The following is a 20,293-nucleotide window of genomic DNA, read 5'->3' on the forward strand; positions in this document are numbered from 1 at the left end:
AATTTCTGCAAGAAAAGGAAAAGACACACATTCACTATTGTATTGTTTTATGTTTCTTATTCTCATTAACCAAGTAGAATCACCAATCCTTCTGACAGATAATTGTCACGGGCAAATAGAATCTGGAAACCAGCTTACATGCTAGCAAATTAAAGATAAGAACAGTAAAAAATAACAATTAGAATATTCTGGATTCACAAATAACACGGATTTTTGTTGTTTTGTTTTGAAAGATTGTTACTATTGCACAAAAGGAAAAGCCTGAAAGTATTATTCATGGTAAACTTTATAAACAGAACATTTTTACCCTATGGATACAGATCTGCTTGGTCTTTGCACCATAGACAAGTGGATTGAGAAATGGAGGGACCAATAGATAAGTGCTAGAAAAGAGGATGTGAATATAAGGTGGGATGTGAGAACCAAACCTATGTGCAAAGAATGAGAAGAAACCAAGGAGGTAGAACTGGAGAAAGACACAGATGTGAGTGATGCAAGTATTGAATGCTTTCAACCTGGCCTCCTTTTGGGGAAATCAAAAAACTGTGATAAGTATCTGCATATAGGACAATGTAATGAATGTGGGCTCAAACACTGTGATGTTGAAAGCCACAAACATACCATAGATTTTGTTGACCCTGATATTTTCTGCAGCAAGTTTCACAATGGCTATATGCTCACAGTAGGAGTGGGAGATGACTGCTCTATAATAAAACTGAAACTGGAACTTTATCAGTACTAAGGATGGGGTTACAAGAATGGCAGTCCTGAGTGTTACTGCAGCTGCTATTTGGGTGAATAGAAAGTGGGTAAGATGGCAGCATGTCTGAGTGGATAACAGATGACTACATAGTGGTCCAGGGCCAGGGCCAGCAAGATGTCTGATTCTATGCCCTGAAATGTGTGAATGAGCCACATTTGAAGCAGGCAAGAATCAAAATATATTTCTGGTACATGAAACCAGAAGGTTCCAGCATCTTGGGCACAATACTGGTAAGAAGTACAATATCTGACTCCTAGCATGCCTTGGAAAATGTACTTGGGGTCATGGAGGCTGGGATCTCATTTGATGATGATCAGAAGCAAGGCATTTCTGATCATAGCAATGAGATACAGGACACAGAATGGAATCCCAATCCAACACTACACAGACTCTAGGCCTGGGATCCCTATTAGTGTCAACACAGAGGGCATGAAGACTATGATGTTGGAAATAGGCAGTGTCCTTGGGTCTCCTGACGCAAACAAAAAAACATTTCTCTGTCAGTGCTACTACCTCTCCTACTTCCTATTTCATCCAAAGTCATCGTACTGAGTGTATATGATTTTGGTAGAGCTCAAAACACATCATCCACCTCATTCATATATAGAAGGTAAAAGAAAGATCCATAAAGACACATCATTTTTTTTTTTAGGAAAGGCATCCACAAGACCAAAAAATGTGATGTGCAACTATGTTACATAGAACCGGCTAAATTCCTAAGTAAGGGAATCAACTGCTGTCTTTTTTTTTTTTTTTAATTTTTAAAATTAAAAAAAATTTCAGGTATACACGTGCTCCCCATCCTGAACCCTCCTCCCTCCCCCCTCCCCATACCATCCCCCTGGGCCGTCCCAGCGCACCAGCCCCGAGCATCCAGCATCGTGCACTGAACCTGGACTGGCATCTCGTTTCATACATGACATTTCACACGTTTCAATGCCATTCTCCCAAATCTTCCCACCCTCTCCCTCTCCCACAGAGTCCATAAGACTGTTCTATACATCAGTGTCTCTTTTGCTGTCTCGTACACAGGGTTATTGTTATCATCTTTCTAAATTCCATATATATGCGTTAGTATACTGTATTTATGTTTTTCCTTCTGGCTTACTTCACTCTGTATAATAGGCTCCAGTTTCATCCACCTCATTAGAACTGATTCAAATGTATTCTTTTTAATGGCTGAGTAATACTCCATTGTGTATATGTACCACTGCTTTCTTATCCATTCATCTGCTGATGGACATCTAGGTTGCTTCCATGTCCTGGCTATTATAAACAGTGCTGCGATGAACATTGGGGTACACGTGTCGCTTTCCCTTCTGGTTTCCTCAGTGTGTATGCCAAGCAGTGGGATTGCTGGATCATAAGGCAGTTCTATTTCCAGTTTTTTAAGGAATCTCCACACTGTTCTCCATAGTGGCTGTACTAGTTTGCATTCCCACCAACAGTGTAAGAGGGTTCCCTTTTCTCCACACCCTCTCCAACATTTATTATTTGTAGACTTTTGGATCGCAGCCATTCTGACTGGCGTGAAATGGTACCTCATAGTGGTTTTGATTTGCATTTCTCTGATAAGGAGTGATGTTGAGCATCTTTTCATGTGTTTGTTAGCCATCTGTATGTCTTCTTTGGAGAAATGTCTATTTAGATCTTTGGCCCATTTTTTGATTGGGTCATTTATTTTTCTGGAGTTGAGCTGTAGGAGTTGCTTGTATATTTTTGAGATTAGTTGTTTGTCGGTTGCTTCATTTGCTATTATTTTCTCCCATTCTGAAGGCTGTCTTTTCACCTTGCTAATAGTTTCCTTTGATGTGCAGAAGCTTTCAACTGCTGTCTTGTCTGTTATTTCATTTCAGAACTGTGGACCAAAAAAGTATATTTTGTTTATTTTACTTGGCAATTATGTTTTAGTCAGAGGTTAGTGATTCTCTCCATATTTCACATTCATTACTGCTTCTGCTGCTGCTGCTGCTAAGTCGCTTCAGTCATGTCCAACTCTGTGCGACCCCATAGACAGCAGCCCACCAGGCTCCCTGTCCCTGGGATTCTTCAGGCAAGAACACTGGAGTGCGTTGCCATTTCCTTCTCCAATGCATGAAAGTGAAAAGTGAAAGTGAAGTCGCTCAGTCTTGTCTGACTCCCAGCGACGCCATGGACTGCAGCCTACCAGGCTCCTCCATCCATGGGATTTTCCAGGCAAGAGTTCTGGAGTGGGGTATCATTCAGTATTCTGTTATTCTCAGTTGTCTCTCAGTTAAAAACAGCTGGTCTGAGCTAGTAAGAGTTCAAATTTTACATTAGTGCAGAATGCTCTCTAAGAAAGAGAGTAAACATACATTTTACTTAAAAGCAAACTGTTTTTGTCTATGTATGGATCTATGTTGTCTGCCTCTGCTTCAGATGAGATGTCTTTTCAGGAGAATGTGAGGAAGAGTTTTAGGAAAGGTCATTCAAATCTGTGTACGTTTGCAGAATCTGGGTCAAGATTTCTTGCTACATTTTTACTTTTCTAATAAAACTGTGGTAAGTTTTTGCTATGTTTCTAATAGTGGAAATACTTAAATTTCTGTGGCTAAAATATATAAAATAAATTCTGGAATACACATAACAAGGTAATTAGAGTGGAGGGACCTTGAGGAAGCAAGAGAATAGCAGACAAATGTAGAGGTAAGGAGGGACTCATCCTTTATAACTAAAGGATATAGGAACATCTGTTGTGTGTGTGCTAGTTGTTCAGTCATGTCCGACTCTTTGTGACCCCATGGACTGTAGCCCACCAAGCTCCTCTGTCCATGGGATTCTCCAGGCAAGAATACTAGAGTGGTTAGCCATTCCCTTCTCCAGGGGATCTTCCTGATCCAGGGATTGAACCCAGGTCTCTTATATTGGAGGCAGATTCTTGATGTCCCAGCCACCAGGGAAGCCAAGGAACATCAGTAAATGGGTAAATCAATCAGAATAGAGACTTTGTTCTTGCATTTAAATTCTCTAGAGCTATCATTTCCATGAGACTTGATTAATTTAGGCTCATTAATTCTTAATGAGAAATAGATAATCTGGAACATGGGTCATTTTTGTGGGCTCAGGCATAAGAAGTTGATAGAAAATGAATGCTTGGAAGGACATGTTCCTTAAAAGAAATTAAATATAGAACTATAAATGGAAGACAGAGAGCTGAGAGAGGAAATGTTTAAGATAAATTTAAAATAAGCAAAGAAATTTAATCATACTCAATTCATTGATAATTTAATTTTTTCTGAAAGCTTTTGATCTTATGTGTTATATGAAAGCTATCTGATCAAAATCATTACCCGTTAACCATTATATATTTTGAATCAAGAAGTTCTCAAACCATGTATTAAAGAAATATTAGTAAAGCTGTTAAACTAAGGTTAGGTTATTTCATTCTTTCATAGACTTTTCAGTAAAATTGGTTTGTATCAGTAAACTCATGATCAGCTAACACTATACTGAGTGTCAACAAATAGGGCAGCAAGGCAGGAAGGAGCTGTGGTTCGTGGTGCTTAACCTCAAGTGAAAGAAACAAGTCAGCCAGAATCACTTTAATGCAGGAAGTCTGTATCAGTTGCCATGTATTTTAGGATAGATTGGTGACTAAACTAAGCTGTTGGATACCTGTAGGTTAGCACCCCAATGACTCATTTGATGGTAAATTCATACATCATTGACTCTAACAGTAGTAAAGTTTTACTGTCTCAAAGATAATCAGGGATCAAATAGGAATCCTTTAAGAACGATCAGGGTGTCACTTTTTCAAGAGGAAGAGGCAACATTTGAGCATGGTCTGACAGGTACAGATAGTGGGATGGCAGGTGGGAAGTACGTAAGTGAGCACAGGGTTGATAGGATGGAGTGATTATAGCTGGTAACGAAAAGTTACTGAGGTAAACTTGGGAATAGTGAGCTTACTTGTCAAAAGTTGGAAACTGGTTCTGCTCTTAGCAGATATCTGAAGAGCACCATCCTTCATATCAACCACACTAAATTCTTATCAAACACCAACTCTTCTTAACATTTTTTATTATATATTCTGCAGTGCTTTCTATCTGGACCATCTGTAACAGCACCTGGCCAATGTCAACATCCCACATCCATTTGGTGCTGGAACCATCCACAATGGGTGGACATCTCAGGGACAGCCTTTCATGCTTTTCTCTTATCTCTGTAATACAGACCTTCTTCATCTTCTATATGTTTGTCTGAGATCATGTTTTTGTGTTCTTCCTCCAGTAAAACCATGATCTGTATTATTTGGAGGCATAACATCAATTTATTCAGTTTGAATTGAAGAAGAAAGCTGCTAGCTATCAATTTTAACATCGTTAATGAATGTGTGGAGAAAGACAATTTATAACCCTTAAGTGAGGGATTTGTTAGCCAGCAGTTAAACCACAGGAGACCCAGCAGATTTTAGTTATGTCATCTTGGGTTCACCCACACCTATTATCCCTGAAATCATTACCACAACTTGCAGACACCTCCTTACTCTTCTCTTTCCTAAAAGGCTAAATAAGAGACATTTATATACATCAGTTTTCTTCATATACAGTTCCTTTTCTACTGTTTTCATTAACAAAAAAATGTCTAAAATCTAACTAAATATAGACATGCTCCTTTGCCAATGAATTCAGTTTTTAAATGTTTTTAATTAAATGTAATAAAAATAAATGTTTTTAATTTTTCTTAAATAAATATTTTAAATATTTGACTCTTCCTTTCAATGAAGGAATTCTGGAAAGAAAAATCTGAACCTATAATGTTCTTTTATTACATGTGTGCATGCATGTTAACAGTTGTATCCTACTCTTTGAGATATTATGGACTGTAACCCACCAGTCCCCTCTGTATGTGAAGTTCTACAGGCAAGAATATGGGAGTGGGTTGCCATGCCCTCCTCCAGCAGATCTTACCCACCCAAGGAATAAACCCCCATCTCCTGCATTGCAGGCAGATGCTCTACTGCTGAACCAACAGGGAAGCCCAATCAATCTCTCTCTGTCTCTAAATCCATCAATAAATCTGTCTATCCATCTACATCCTATTGGCTCTGCTACTTTGGAGAATCTTCACTAATCCAATGGTTTAAAAGAACTCAATTAGAAATTAAAAGTTATGATAAGGTTCTGATAAATAGCTATAACTCTTATTTTATGAATTGATGTACTCAGTTGTTAAGTCATGTCCAACTGTTTGCGACTCCAAGGATCGTAACCCACCAGTCTTAGACTCTGTCCATGGGATTTCTCCAGCAAAAATACTGGAATGGGTTCATAACTCCCAGAAGAATAGAATATTGGATCAGAGAATGGTAATATTTTCATTTGTGTGCAAGGCTGACACACATGATGCCAAATTTATACTTTATTTGTAATGGGCACAATTTTTAATTTGAAAAGTCTTAAAGAGTATATTAATAAAAGTAATGGCCTTTGTCATAAGTGATATTAACAAGGTTATAAGATATAAGTTTCATATGAAAAGTGTTTTGTATCATATAATTGTTATATAATAGTTCTTGTTACTGGAAAAAATAACTGGAAAGTAAAAAATAATAATTAGTAATAGAGAATAAAAACATGTTACATTAAGATCCAATTCTGTGTATGATAAAATAAAACACAAAATTCTGTACTGAAAATTACAAACATTGTTGAGAGACAGTAGATAAGAACTAAAGCAACAGAGACCTATGTCACCTATATATATCTTGGAATATTGTTAAGATGTCAGTTCCTTTCAATTTATCCTATAAGAATCCCAACACATATTTTGCCAATAATTCAGAAACTGATTCTATATTTTATAAGGAAACTCAAGGTGACAGATCCAAAGTAATCTTTAAAAAAGTATAAGTTTTGAGTTATTCCAATATCTTCAATTAGTACTCAATATAAAACCATAATAATCAAGACATTTTGGGATCATCATGGATATAAGGTTAGATTAGTGATTCAGGATGGAATTCTTGGAAGAATATCCACATCTATATGATCAGCTGATAGTCTACAAAGTTGATAAGAAAAGGCAAACATAAACTAAGCAGTAGAAAATGAATGTCTTCCTCTGCAGTGGTGGGGATAGTATTGGTATGTATTTAGCTAAACCTTTATCATTTGTCATTTTATGATCATTTATTATCTATCTAAACCTTTGTCACATCATTTTTAACAACTAAAGAATATAGAAACATAGGTAAATGTGTTACTTAATTGGAATAAAGCCTTGTTTTTACTTTATTCACAGCTACCATTACCATATGATCTGGCTAATTTAGCCTCATCAACTCTTAATGAAATAGATAATCTGGAATCCTTGCATCATTTTTTTTGTGAACCCAGACATAAGAAATTAACAGTGAAGGAGTGAAAGACTGAAGGGGTGAATATGTTCCTTAAAAGGAGTTAAACATAGAATTAGAAATGGAAGGCAGAGGGGTGGTGTTGGGGCACCAGAGGTAACTCAGCAGAGGCTACAGAGAAACTGAGAAAATTTTCATTATTTCTCAATTCACTGAGAACTAATTTTTCTGAGAACCTGGGTTCGTGCCTTATGTTAATGTTCTTTTCTAATTGAAAGCATCAGTTGTTAAATATTATGTAATTAGAATCAGGAAATTCTCAAAACAACACATTAGAGGCATGTTCGTAATTCTGTAAATATAAACTCAGGTAATCTCTCAGAGATTCTCCTCTAAAGTTTCTGTAAATCAGTAATCTCATGATAAAATAATCCTATATTGAAAGTCAACAGATAGGGTGGTAATGCAGGAAGAAGTTGTGATTTGTGATGCTAAATCTCAAGTAAAAGAATGGAGAGATAATTTTAATGTAGAATCCCTGTATCTGTTTTCATATTTAGAATAGACTAGTCATTAAAGTACGCTGTTGAATACCCATAGGTTTGCTCCCCAGTGACTAATTTTATGATCAAGCTTTACATCACTGACTATAATAGCAGTCAAATTTTCTTTCTTAGATTATCAGACAAAAAGGATAATCAGAATTAGAATAGGAGTCCTTTGAGAACAAACACTGTGTCTGACTTTTTCAAGAGGAAGGAGCAACATTTGAGCATGATCAGGCAAGTAGAGAGAGTTGGGTACCAGGTGGGAAGTACATGAGTGAGTAAAGGTTGATGAGATGGGGTGATTATTATTTTAAAAACTGGTATTGAAAAGTTATGGAGATAAACTTGAGAACAGTGAGACTCACTTGACGATTGTTGGAGCTGGTTCTGCTCTTACCAGATGCCTGAAGCGCAGTCAGCTTCACATCACTGTCACCTATGGTTTAGAATTCGTAACTCTTCCTATTATTTTCCATTATGAGTCCTGAAATGCCCCTTGTTTCTATCTGCACCTTCTGTAACAGCACCCAGTCAGTGTCAGGAACTCTAAGTCACATGGTGCTGGGCCATCTGCAATGGATGGATATCAGTGAGATAAATCTTTCATGCCTTTCTGTTGTCTGTGCATTACAGACATTCTTCATCTTTTATAAGTCTATGTGAAATCATGCTTTTGTGTTCATTCTTTAACAAAACTCAAAATAAGATCCGTATTATTCTGGAGCATAGCCTCAATTTATTCAGCTTAAATAGAAGAAAGTTGCCAGCCACCAATTTTAATGTTTCCTGATGGATTTGTGGAGGAGTTATGAACACAAAATGGGGATTTATTAGATACTAGCTAAACCACAAGGGGTCCTGCAAGTTTTGATGATACCCACTTGGGTTCATCCATACTAATATCCCTGAAATCCTTAGTACAGTTTCCTTGTTCCTTTGTTTTGTTTTTCCACAGGCTAAATATGGAAATAATTATATACACTGATTTTTTTTAAAGACTGAGTTCCCCTTCTTCTGTTCTCATTGACAAATAAGTCAAAAGTCTACTTAAATGTAAATATGCTCCGGTGCCAATAAATTCTATTAAATAAATATCCCATGATCCTTCCTTTCAATGAGGCAATTCTGATATGTTATATCTGCTATTAAAACTGGGGTATTGAACACCCCTACTATTTTTGTGTTGCTATTTATTCCTCCTTTTAGTAACATTAATGTTTGCTTCATATATTTGACACTCTAATGTTTATAATAAATTTGAATATGAATTCAACCTTTAAATATTGCATGATATCTTTGCTTTCTGTGACAACTTTTTTTTTTTTTTTTTTGCAACATCATGGGGTGTGCAGAATCCTAGTGTCCTGACCTGACCCACAGCAGTGAAAACACTGAGTGCTAACCCCTGACCTGCCAGGGAATTCCCAGTGACAGTTTAATTAAAAGCCTATTTGACTAAAAAAACTACATCCACTACTCCCTCTTTGGCTTACCATTGGCTTGAAATTTCTTCTTCTATTTCTTCTCTTTCCCTCTACACGTGTTTTAAGTCTTAAATCCTATGGCATTCTTATAGACAACATATACTTTAATTTTCATTTAGTTACTTATATTTTTTACATATGACTCATTATCCTTTAAAAGTTTTATTATTACTATTATTCATTCTCTCACTGGATTTTTTCATGTCTTTTGCTGTTGTTGTTCAGTTGCTCAAGTCGTGTCCTACTCTTTGCGACCACATGGGCTGCAGAACGCAAGGCTTCCCTGTCCTTCACCATCTTCCAGAGCTTCCTCAAACTCATGTCCATGGAGTCAGTGCTGCCATCCAACCATCTCATCCTCTGTTGTCTCCTACTCCTCTTGGCTACAATCTTTCCCAGCATCAGGGTCTTTTCTAATGAATTGGCTCTTCGCATCTGGTGGCCAAAGTATTGGAGCTTCAGCTTCAGCATCAGTTCTTCCAATGAATATTCAGGACTGATTTCCTTTAGAATTTACTAGTTTGATCTTCTTGCTGTCCAAGGGATGCACTAGAGTCTTATCCAACTCCACAGTTCAAAAGTATCAATTCTTTGGCACTTAGTCTTCTTTATGGTCCAACTCTCACATGGCAATGGCAACCCACGCCAGTACTCTTGCCTGGAAAATCCCATGGGTGGAAAAGCCTGGTAGGCTGCAGTCTATGGGGTCGCTAAGAGTTGGACACAACTGAGTGACTTCACTTTCACTTTCTCACATCCATACATTACTCCTGGAAAAACCATAGCTTCGACTATACATATGTTTGTCAGCAGAGTAATGTCTCTGCTTTTTAACACACTGTTTAAGTTTGTCATAGCTTTTCTTCCAAGAAGCAAGCATCTTTTAATTTCATGGCTGCAGAAACATCTTCAGTGATTTTGGAGCCCAAGAAAATAAAGTCTGTCACTCAACATAATTCATGTTTGCAAAATTTTACTAAACTCAGATACATTGTGACTCAAATTTATTTCTGCATTATTTAACAAGATACCATTCCAATTTTTTTTTCTACCTCTGAATCTTTAATATTGTGCTCTCTTCATTTTATTGTAATGGGATGTTTTCTTGGGTAACTCCTTTCTTGAACTGTGCATCAGTCTAAAATTAGAGACCAGATTCTTTCCCTGTGTACTTGATTTTTCTTAGAAATTGTTATGAGTCCTCAGTGTTAAAGTTTGATTGAAGAAAATTTAAACCTGATCACTACTGGTACAGCATCCTGGGTAAAGATTAAAATGCATGGACAGAGGAATAGCAAAGAGTGAAGAAATATATGAACTATTTGCTTAGCAGTCAATTTCTCACATGGCAGGTTTTATTGAGGGCCATAGTTTATTTTAAGATGATATACTGATTCATTCAAAGCACCATCTTTGTTTACATTAATAATATTGGAATAAGCCCTCTAGTATGCTGATTTTGTGTAAGATAACATTACATGTTACTTTAAAGTCTCCAGATTAGTTACTCTTTAATACCATTGATAAACACCAGAGAAATGTTTAAACTGTTTATCATACAATGCCATTTTTACTGAATTTCTAATAAGTCTGATGCATTGTTAATAAAAGTGTAAATACGACACAATTATTGTCCTCTAGATAGTTGCAGTAGGAGATTTCTAAATGCAGTGGAATTTATTTGTCTATGTTTTCAATTCTATAACTTAAACGTTCAAATATGGGCAAACCTCAAACTGGAAAAAGTATTAAAATGTGTGCCTTCTGAAGTGTGTGTTTTATTTAAGTACTGATGATAATTTTATTTCCTTAAGAATATTTACTTCTGAATAAGCCTAATTTATTTTCATCAGTCCTATTTTGTGCTATATTTCTTCCTCAAAAAGTTCAATGTTTACAGACTTTAGTTTATATCATATAGATTTTATGTTGATCATATGTGGTATTATGGATTTTATATCATATAAAATCTCAGTATTTCAGAAAAAGTACCTGGATGTTCATTGGAAGGACTGATGCTGAAGCAGAAGCTCGAATACTTTGGCTAGCTGATACAAAGAGCCAACTCATTGGAAAAGACCCTGATGCTGGGAAAGATTGAGGGCAAGAGGAGAAGGGTATGACAGAGGATGAGATGGTTGGATGGCATCACCGACTCAATGGACATGAATTAGAGCAAAGTCCAGGAGACACTGAAGGACTGAGAAGCCTGGCATGCTGCAGTTCATGGGACTACAAAAGGTCAGACATGACTTAGCAACTGAACAACAAGAACAACAAAACAAAAGTAGATGCTATTAAAAATTGTCAAAATATAGATTCAGAAACAAATATTAGAAAACAAGATATGACCAAAAGACAACTATGGGTTGTATTAACAGTTTGAAAATATGAATTGTGACATGGTCCTTGGGAGTTACCTAGAATAAGTGTCTTCTGCAATTTACTTATTTATGTAGGTCTAGAGAAAAGCTCTAGATTTCAAGGGACAGGCCAAGAACAGAAGAATAAATGAAACAATTTGAAATCACAATTCAAGAGAATTTTATTCTTTGTAAGAATAATAAACCAAATTTCTTAAGTATTTGATGATTTGTTAAATATCTCAATTATAAGCATCTGAGAATTAACATATTTTTTCAAGTGTAGAAATTTTATATTTGGCTTTTAGCACATGAATGTTGCTATTTAAACTAACACAAATTCTCTTTAGAAGGATCCACTAGTGATCAAGATGTTTGGCGGATACAAATATTGTTAGTACATGGTCACAGATGTGTTTGGTCTTCACTCTATAGATGATTGGGTTGAGAAAAGGTGGAACTAACAGGTAAAGGTTAGATAAAAGGATATGAATGTATGGTGGTTTATGAGAACCAGACCTATGTGTGAAGAAAGAGAAGAAGCCAAGGATCAGAACTGTAGGAAGACAGAAATGTGGGCAATTCATGCATTAAAGGCTTTGAATATCACCTCCTTCTGGGGCAGTTGAAAGACAGTGATAAAGATTTGAACATAGGACAGAATAATAAAAATTATGTCAAATCCTAAGATAGAGAAGGCAACAAATAGACCATATATCTTGTTGATCCATATATCTTCAGTAGGCAGCTTCATAATGGCCATGTGTTCACCATAAGTGTGGAGATGACCGTGGTTTCGTAGAATTTAAGATGACATTTACTAAGTACCAGCCATGGTGCTACAAGTAAGGCAGCCCTGAGTGTCACCCCAACTCCAATGTGAGTCAAAAGTTGTCCTGAGAAGACAGGGACATGTCTCAAGTGGTTACAGATGGCGACATAGTGATCTAGGGCCATCGCCAGCAAGACACCTGATTCAACACCCTGAAAGGAGTGAATAAGCCACATTTGCAGAAGATATGCTTCAAAAGAAATCTCTGTCAAATGAAGCCAAAAGATGCCTAATATTTTGGGGAGAATACAGGTGCTAAGTGCAATGTCTGTGGCCCCCAACATGGCCAAAAATATGTACATAGGTTTACACAGGCTGTTTTTATGTTTGATTATCATTATGATTAGGGAATTCCCAATCACAGCTACAAGGTACATGAGACGCAATGAAATCCCAATCCAACACTGCACTGACTCCAAACCAGGAATCCTGATGAGTGTTAATATAGAAGGCATGAAGACTGAGCCATTGGATATGAGCATGTTGATTTGATTAGTAGAATCAAGGAGTGGTATGTTGTGTCATCTTCTGATTCCTGTCAAGAGTTTATAGGTCAAAGAAGAAATTCATTTATTTTAGCTAAATATACTTTAGATTTGGGTGATACCACTTTATCGTTTTTCTATTATTGAAATATACCTGACAGATAACATTTTGTAAGTTTAATGTGCATGATACAGTGACTTGATACACTCATATATTGGAATATGATTTCCACTGTAGTGTAGGTAGCATCTCTACCATGTCATATAATTATATTTTCTTTTTTATGGTGATAATAAATAAGAAATAGATTCTTAGCATGTTTGATGTTTATAATAATGTCTATAAAACTATACCATGCATTAGATCTTCAGGTGTTATTTATCCACTTATTTATCTGCATGTTTGTAACCTGAAACAATATGCCCACTGTTCTCTGAGCACTCATTCCCAGGTAACCACCATTTTACTCTTTGAGTTCATTTGTTTAAAGACTTTGCATATAAATCTTATGATGTAGTATTTGTCTCTCTTTGTCTGACTTATCTGACTTAACATAATATCTCTAATGTCTATTATTATTGTAACAAATGTCAGGAGTTTCTTCTTCCTGATAGCTAGACAAATTAATTATCCAGGAAATGCAAATCAAAATTACCATGAGATATCACTTTGCTACAGATCTTCCATCAATAGACAACAGAGAACAAGTGTTGATGAAGATATGGAGGATAGGGAACATTTGCTCACTGTTAGTGGGAACATAAATTTTTCAACCTATGGAAAACAATTTTGAAGTTCATAAAAAATTCAGAAAAGGGTCTACTGTATGATCCAATATTTCCACATTTGTTTGTATGTCCAAAGGAAGTAAAAATATGATAGTGAAGAGACATATGCAGACCCAGCTCATCTATGTTTATTGTAGTATCACTTTCAATAGTCAAGAGGTGGAAACAACCTTAGTACCCATGAATGAATAAATGATAAAGAAGATAAACAAGATGAAATATGCAACTATTGTTTCCAGTCTAACTACGGCTCTTTAACCTTCTATCTGCTGCTTAGAGACTGGGATTCAAATTTAGCATATACCATTTATTTATATATACACACACACACATATATATATATATACACACACACATAAATATATATATATTGCATGTTATATATGAATATATGAGATCTTTAAGAATTTTAAAATATTTTATCTTCCTTCAGTTCAGTTCAGTTCAGTCACTCGGTCATGTCCGACTCTTTGCGACCCCATGAATCACAGCACGCCAGGCCTCCCTGTCCATCACCAACTCCCGGAGTTCACTCAGACTCATGTTCATCGAGTCAGTGATGCCATCCAGCCATTTCATCCTCTGTCATCCCCTTCTCCTCCTGCCCCCAATCCCTCCCAGCATCAGAGTCTTTATCTTCTTTACCTTATCTAATTGATATTTTTCTTGAGCTAAGTCTCTGTCACAGCAAAATTGGCATTTTAAGTCAGATAGATTTTTGTGTTGTGGATTTTCTGTTTTGTGGAAGTTTAAGCAGTATCCCTAGCTCCTACCCACAAGATGTTGATTGCTTTCTCTTGTCATAATGACCAAATATATATCATACATTGCCAAGTGTCCCCTAGATATGGAAGGTGGGGCATATCACTCCTGGTTGCTAACCATTATTCTAGAGTCTTACATTGGGGAAAATAGCCTTTAACTGAATAAGAATGAATATTTATGTACCTTTAATCAAAATGGGCAGAATAAATCTGGCTATTAAGGCGAATCATTTTTCAGTAAGTAGTAGCCAGATAAAGGAGATGAAGAAGGGCACTCCAAAAAAGAAAGACTTAGTACAAAATTACATAAATGAGACATATGGTGAAATTGTAAATCAATAGTTTTCACTGAAAAATTGTGTCCTAAGCAGAAATGATGATTGTGGAAGATATTGAAAAGGGAAGAATATAAAACGTAAAGGTATTATTTTAAATCAAATAATTTCAAAATCTAAGGTGGCAAAACAGCCCTTCTGCCTTTTAAAAATGCAGTAAGATAGCCAGTTGACAAATAGCTTCCTTTTTTGAATTCATAGGCTGTGGAAACCACATTACCTCATGTGCAGCATAAACCCTGAAACACTAGTGTTACTTATGACTCCAGTTCTACTTAGCCTGATGACAAGAACCTAAACTTTTAAAGTATTTGGGGGGTTCTCTAACATCAAACCAGTTAGACTTGTTTATTTTGCTTGTAAATTGTATTTTAATCAGAGTTTGATGAATCCCTCCATAGAGCATCCTTTAGCTACTGTTCAAGACTGTTAATTCTTTGTCGTGAAGTCAGCTCAGTCATGTCTGACTCTTCGTGACCCCATGGACTGTAGCCCACCAGGCTCCTCCATCCATGGAATTTTCTAGGCAAGAGTTTGTCTTTAAATCAGATACAATCAGTTTGGACCAGTAGGTTCTCAGACTCTGATGCATAATTTAATATAGGCTCCCCATGAAATAAAATAGAGAAAAAGATACATTTGTCATCAATGAGAATAATATACTTACATATTTATTCATGTTATTTCTTCTGTATAAGACTGGATGACTTTTCAAAAAAATGTAAAATAAGAGCAAGAAAAGATCATTCAAATGCACATATTTTTGGCAAGCCTGGGTCAAAGTTTCTTGGTTTGCCTATATTTATTCACCTGAAATGTTAAAAATGGTTGTATTCTCAAAATAGTTGCAATTCTGAAATATATATTAGTACAGAAGGAGGAATCTCTAGGATTTAAGAAGATCAGCAGCAGAAATAATAGGGACAGGAGGACTCATTCTTGATAACTACTGAATATGTGAAAATGAATATGTGGGTAACTTGGGCAAATTGAGGCTAATTTCTTGGTTTACAGTGGTCATAACCCCCATGATAATGAAGAAAGACTTTAGTCACCAATTTTAATGTTTCCTAAGAGTACATCATGAGAAATGCTGGGCTGGAAGAAGCACAATCTGGAATCAAGATTGCCAGGAGAAATATCAATAACCTCAGATATGCAGATGATACCACCCTTATGGCATAAAGTGAAGAGGAACTAAAGAGCCTCTTGATGAAAGTGAAAGTGGAGAGTGAAAAAGTTGGCTTACAGCTCAACATTCAGAAAACGAAGATCATGGCATCTGGTCCCATCACTTCATGGGAAATAGATGGGGAAACAGTGGAAACAGTGTCAGACTTTATTTTGGGGGGTCTCCAAAATCACTGCAGATGGAGATTGCAGCCATGAAATTAAAAGACGCTTACTCCTTGGAAGGAAACTTATGAACAATCTAGATAGCATATTAAAAAGCAGAGACATTACTTTGCCAACAAAGGTCCGTCTAGTCAAGGCTATGGTTTTTCCAGTGGTCATGTATGGATGTGAGAGTTGGACTGTGAAAAAAGCTAAGCGCCGAAGAATTGATGCTTTTGAACTGTATCATTGGAGAAGACTCTTGAGAGTCCCTTGGACTGCAAGGAGATCCAATCAGTCCATTCTAAAGGAGATCAGTCCTGGGTGTTCAGTGGAAAGACTGATACTAAAGCTGAAACTCCAGTACTTTGGCCACCTCATGCAAAGAGTTGACTCATTAGAAAAGACCCTGAGGCTGGGAGGGATTGGGGGCAGCAGGAGAAGGGGAAGACAGAGGATGAGATGGCTGGATGGCATCACCAACTCGATGGACATGAGTTTGAGTGAACTCCGGAGTTGGTGATGGACAGGGAGGCCTGGTGTGCTGCAATTCATGGGGTCGCAAAGAGTCGGACATGACTGAGTGACTGAACTGAACTGAACTGAACTGAATGGATTTGTGGAGAAGGAGGAGTTATGAACATGAAATAAGGGACTTATTAGCCACTAGCTAAACTACAAGAGGTCCAGGAGTTTTTAATTATACCCGCTTGGGTTATCTACATGTAATATCCCTGAAGTCTTTACTAAAACTTGCTTATACCTCCTTATTCTTCCTTTTCCTTTTTTCCACAGGCTAAGTACAGAGATTTTACACAGCATTTTTTTTTAGGCTGAGTTCCATTTCTGTTGCCCTCATTGGCAAATAAGTCTAAAAGTCTATTTAAATATAAACATGTTCTACCCCAATGGATTCTACTTAAGTAAGTATTCTGTGACATTTCCTTTCAATGAGGCAAATTCTGATATGAATTGCAAGTCCCATCCACTACTTAAAATGGGGTATCAAAGTCTCCTACTATATTTGTACAGCTGTCTAAGTCTCCCTTTAGTTTGCTTCATATATTTGGGTTGTCTAGTACATGTAATGCATTTTCAAGATGAATTCAGTCTTCTAATATTATGTGATGTTTTGCTTCCCTGGTGGCTCAGGCGGTAAAGAATCTGCCTGCAATGTAGGAGGCCCAGATTCAAACCTTGGATTGGGAAGAGCCCCTGGAGAAGGGAATTGCAACCCACTCCAGTACTCTTGCCTGGAGAATTCCCATGGACAGAGGAGCCTTAAGGGTTTCAGAGACTCGGATACAGCTGAGCAACTAACACTAACTAACTTGCTTTTTGTGACTTTTTTTTTTTTTTTTGGTCTTCCTGCAAGGTTTTCAGAATCTTCATTCCCCTACCAGAATCAAACCCAGGTCCATGGTAGTGAAAGTGCAGAGTCCTAACCATTGTACCACCAGGGAATTCTCAGTGATAGTTTTAATTAAAAGCCTGTTTTGACTAATAAAATTATGCCCACTCTTGCCTCCTTTTGTTTACCACTGGCATGAAATTTCTTCCTCTATGCCTTCACTTTCAGCTCATGTGTGTTCTTAAATCTTAAATCCTATGACAATACAGTAGAAAACATATAGTCAGTTTTTGATTTTATTTAGTCATGTATCTGTTATGTATGTCTGATTATCCATTAATACATTTTTTATTCCTTCTTACATGGTATATTTTCATGTCTTGCTTCATATAATTCATGTTACAAAATTTTATTAAACCCAAATACATTATGGTTCATTTCCATTTATGTGTTAATTAATAAGAAGTCATTCCAAATTTTATTCTACCTACACATCTTTAATAATATGCTCTCTTCCTTTTATTAAAGTGGACTTTTTTTTGGATTATTTCTTTTGAGAATTAAACATCAGTCTAAAATTAGAGACCAGATATCTCTCCCTGTGTACTAAGTTTTTCTTAAAAACTCTTAGTCCTCAGTCTTAAAGGTTGATTGAAGAAAATTTAAACCAGATCTCTACAGGGACAAAATTCTGAGAATATGAAGTTGTGTGGGCAGAGGAATAGCACAGACTGAAAAAAACATCTGAAGGCAAAAACCACTACAATATTGTAAAGTAATTAGCCTCCAATTAAAATAAATTAAATTAAAAAAATCTGGTCTTTGTTTTAGTAGTCAGTTTATCACATGACATCTTTGACTGAAGGCCATACTTTATTTTAAGATGGTATACTAATTCATTCAAGCACCATCATTGTTTGCCATGTTGTACCATGCTAAATTGTTTCCGTCTTGTCTGACTCTTTGCAACCCCATGGACTGTAGCCCACAGGACTTCTCTGTCCATGGGATTCTTCAGGCAAGAATACTGGAGCAGGTTGTCATGCCCTTCTCCAAGGAATGTTCCCTAACCAAGGACTAAACCCTCAGCTCTAAGTCTCTTGCATTGGCAGGTGGATTCTTTACCACTAGTGCCATCAGGGAAGCCAACCATCATTGTTTACATTAATAATATTGGAATAAAGTCTCTAGTACACTGATTCTCTGTAATATGGTGCTACATGCTGCTTTAAAGCCTCCAGGTTAGTTGCTCTTGAATACCATTGATAAACACCAGAGAAATATTTAAATTTGTCATTATACAATACCATTTTTACTGAAGTTCTAGAAAGTCTCAGGAATTATCCTATGTATTATCAGTGTTAGTCACTCAGTCATTTCTAATTCTTTATGACCCCATGGACTACAACCTGTTAATCTCCTCTGTCTTGCCTGAGATTCTCCAGGCAAGAATACCAGAGTGAGCAATTCCCTTCTCTAGCAGATCTTTCCAACCCAGGGAAGGAATCTTGGTCTCCTGCATTGCAGACAGATTCTTCACCAGCTGAGCCACCAGGGAAGCCCATGTATCATTAATACAAGTGTAAATTAGACACAATTACTTTCCTATAGACACTTGCAGTAGCTGATTTTTAAATGCAGGAGAATTTATTTGTTGATATTTTCAGTTCTGTAGTAAACATTCAAATATAGGTAAAATTCAAACTGGGTAAGAGTATTAAAATATATTCCTCTAGGGGTGTGTTCTAATTAACTATGAATGCTGTTTTTGTTCTTAATCTATACAGTTAGCAAAACAAGACTGGGAGCTCAGTGCAGCTCAGATCATGAACTCCTAATTGTAAAATTCAGACTTAAATTGAAGAAAGTAGGGAAAAAACAGTAGGCCATTCAGGTATGACCAAAATAAAATTCCTTATGATTATAGAGTGGAAGTGCGAAAGCAATTCAAGAATTTAGGTCTCATAGACAGAGTGTCTGAAGACCTATAGACGGAGGTTCATAACATTGTATGGGAGGCAGTGATCAAAACCATCTCCAAGAAAAAGAACTGCAAGGCAAATGGCTCTCTGAGGAGGACTTACTAATAGCTGAGAAAAGAAGAGAAGCCAAAGGCAAAGGAGAAAAGGAAAGATAAAGCTATCTGAATTCAGAGTTCCAAACAATACCAAAGAGGGATCAGAAAGCCTTCTTAAGTGATCAATGCAAAGAAATAGAGGAAAACAATAGAATGGGAAAGACTAGAAATCTCTTCAAGAAAATTAGAGATAGCCAGCAAACATTCCATGCAAAGATGAGCACAATAAAGGACAGAAATGATATGGACCTAACAGAAGAAGAAGACTTTAAGAAGACGTGGCAGGAATACACAGAAGAACTATATAAATGAGATAATGACCCAGAAAACCATGACTCACCTACAGTCAGATATCCTAGAGTGTGAAGTCAAGTGGGCTTTAGAAAGGATCACTACAAACAAAGCTAGTGGAGGTGGTGGAATCCCAGTTGAGCTAGGATTCAAATCTTAAAAGATGATGCAGTTAAAGTGCTGTACTCAATATGCCAGCAAATTTGGAAAACTCAGCAGTGACCATGGGACTGGAAAAGATCAGTTTTCATTCCAATCCCAAAGAAAGGCAAAGCCAAAGAATGTTCAAACACAATTGCACTCATTTCACATGCTAGCAAAGCAATTCTCAAAGTTCTCTAAGCTAGGCTTCAACAGAACATGAGCCAAGAATTTCCAGATGTTCAAGCTAGATTTAGAAAAGGCAGAGGAACCAGAGATCAACTTGCCAATATCCACTGGATCATAGCAAAAGCAAGAAAATTCCAGAAAAACACCTACTTCTGCTTCATTGACTATGTTAAAGCCATTGACTGTGTGGATCACAACAAACGATACAAAATTCTTAAGGATACAGG

At 36.7% G+C, this 20,293-nt stretch overlaps 2 pseudogenes; both read right to left on the reverse strand.

Moving 5' to 3' along the window:
- Nucleotides 1–286: 286 nt before the first annotated feature.
- On the reverse strand, nt 287–5,023 carry LOC139187223 (olfactory receptor 52A1-like; annotated as a pseudogene).
- Nucleotides 5,024–11,836: 6,813 nt separating this feature from the next.
- On the reverse strand, nt 11,837–12,791 carry LOC139187224 (olfactory receptor 52A5-like; annotated as a pseudogene).
- Between the last annotated feature and the right edge of the window lie 7,502 nt (nt 12,792–20,293).

This window comes from Bos indicus, chromosome 15 (assembly GCF_029378745.1).
Source record: "Bos indicus isolate NIAB-ARS_2022 breed Sahiwal x Tharparkar chromosome 15, NIAB-ARS_B.indTharparkar_mat_pri_1.0, whole genome shotgun sequence".
NCBI classification, from domain to species: Eukaryota; Metazoa; Chordata; class Mammalia; order Artiodactyla; family Bovidae; genus Bos; species Bos indicus.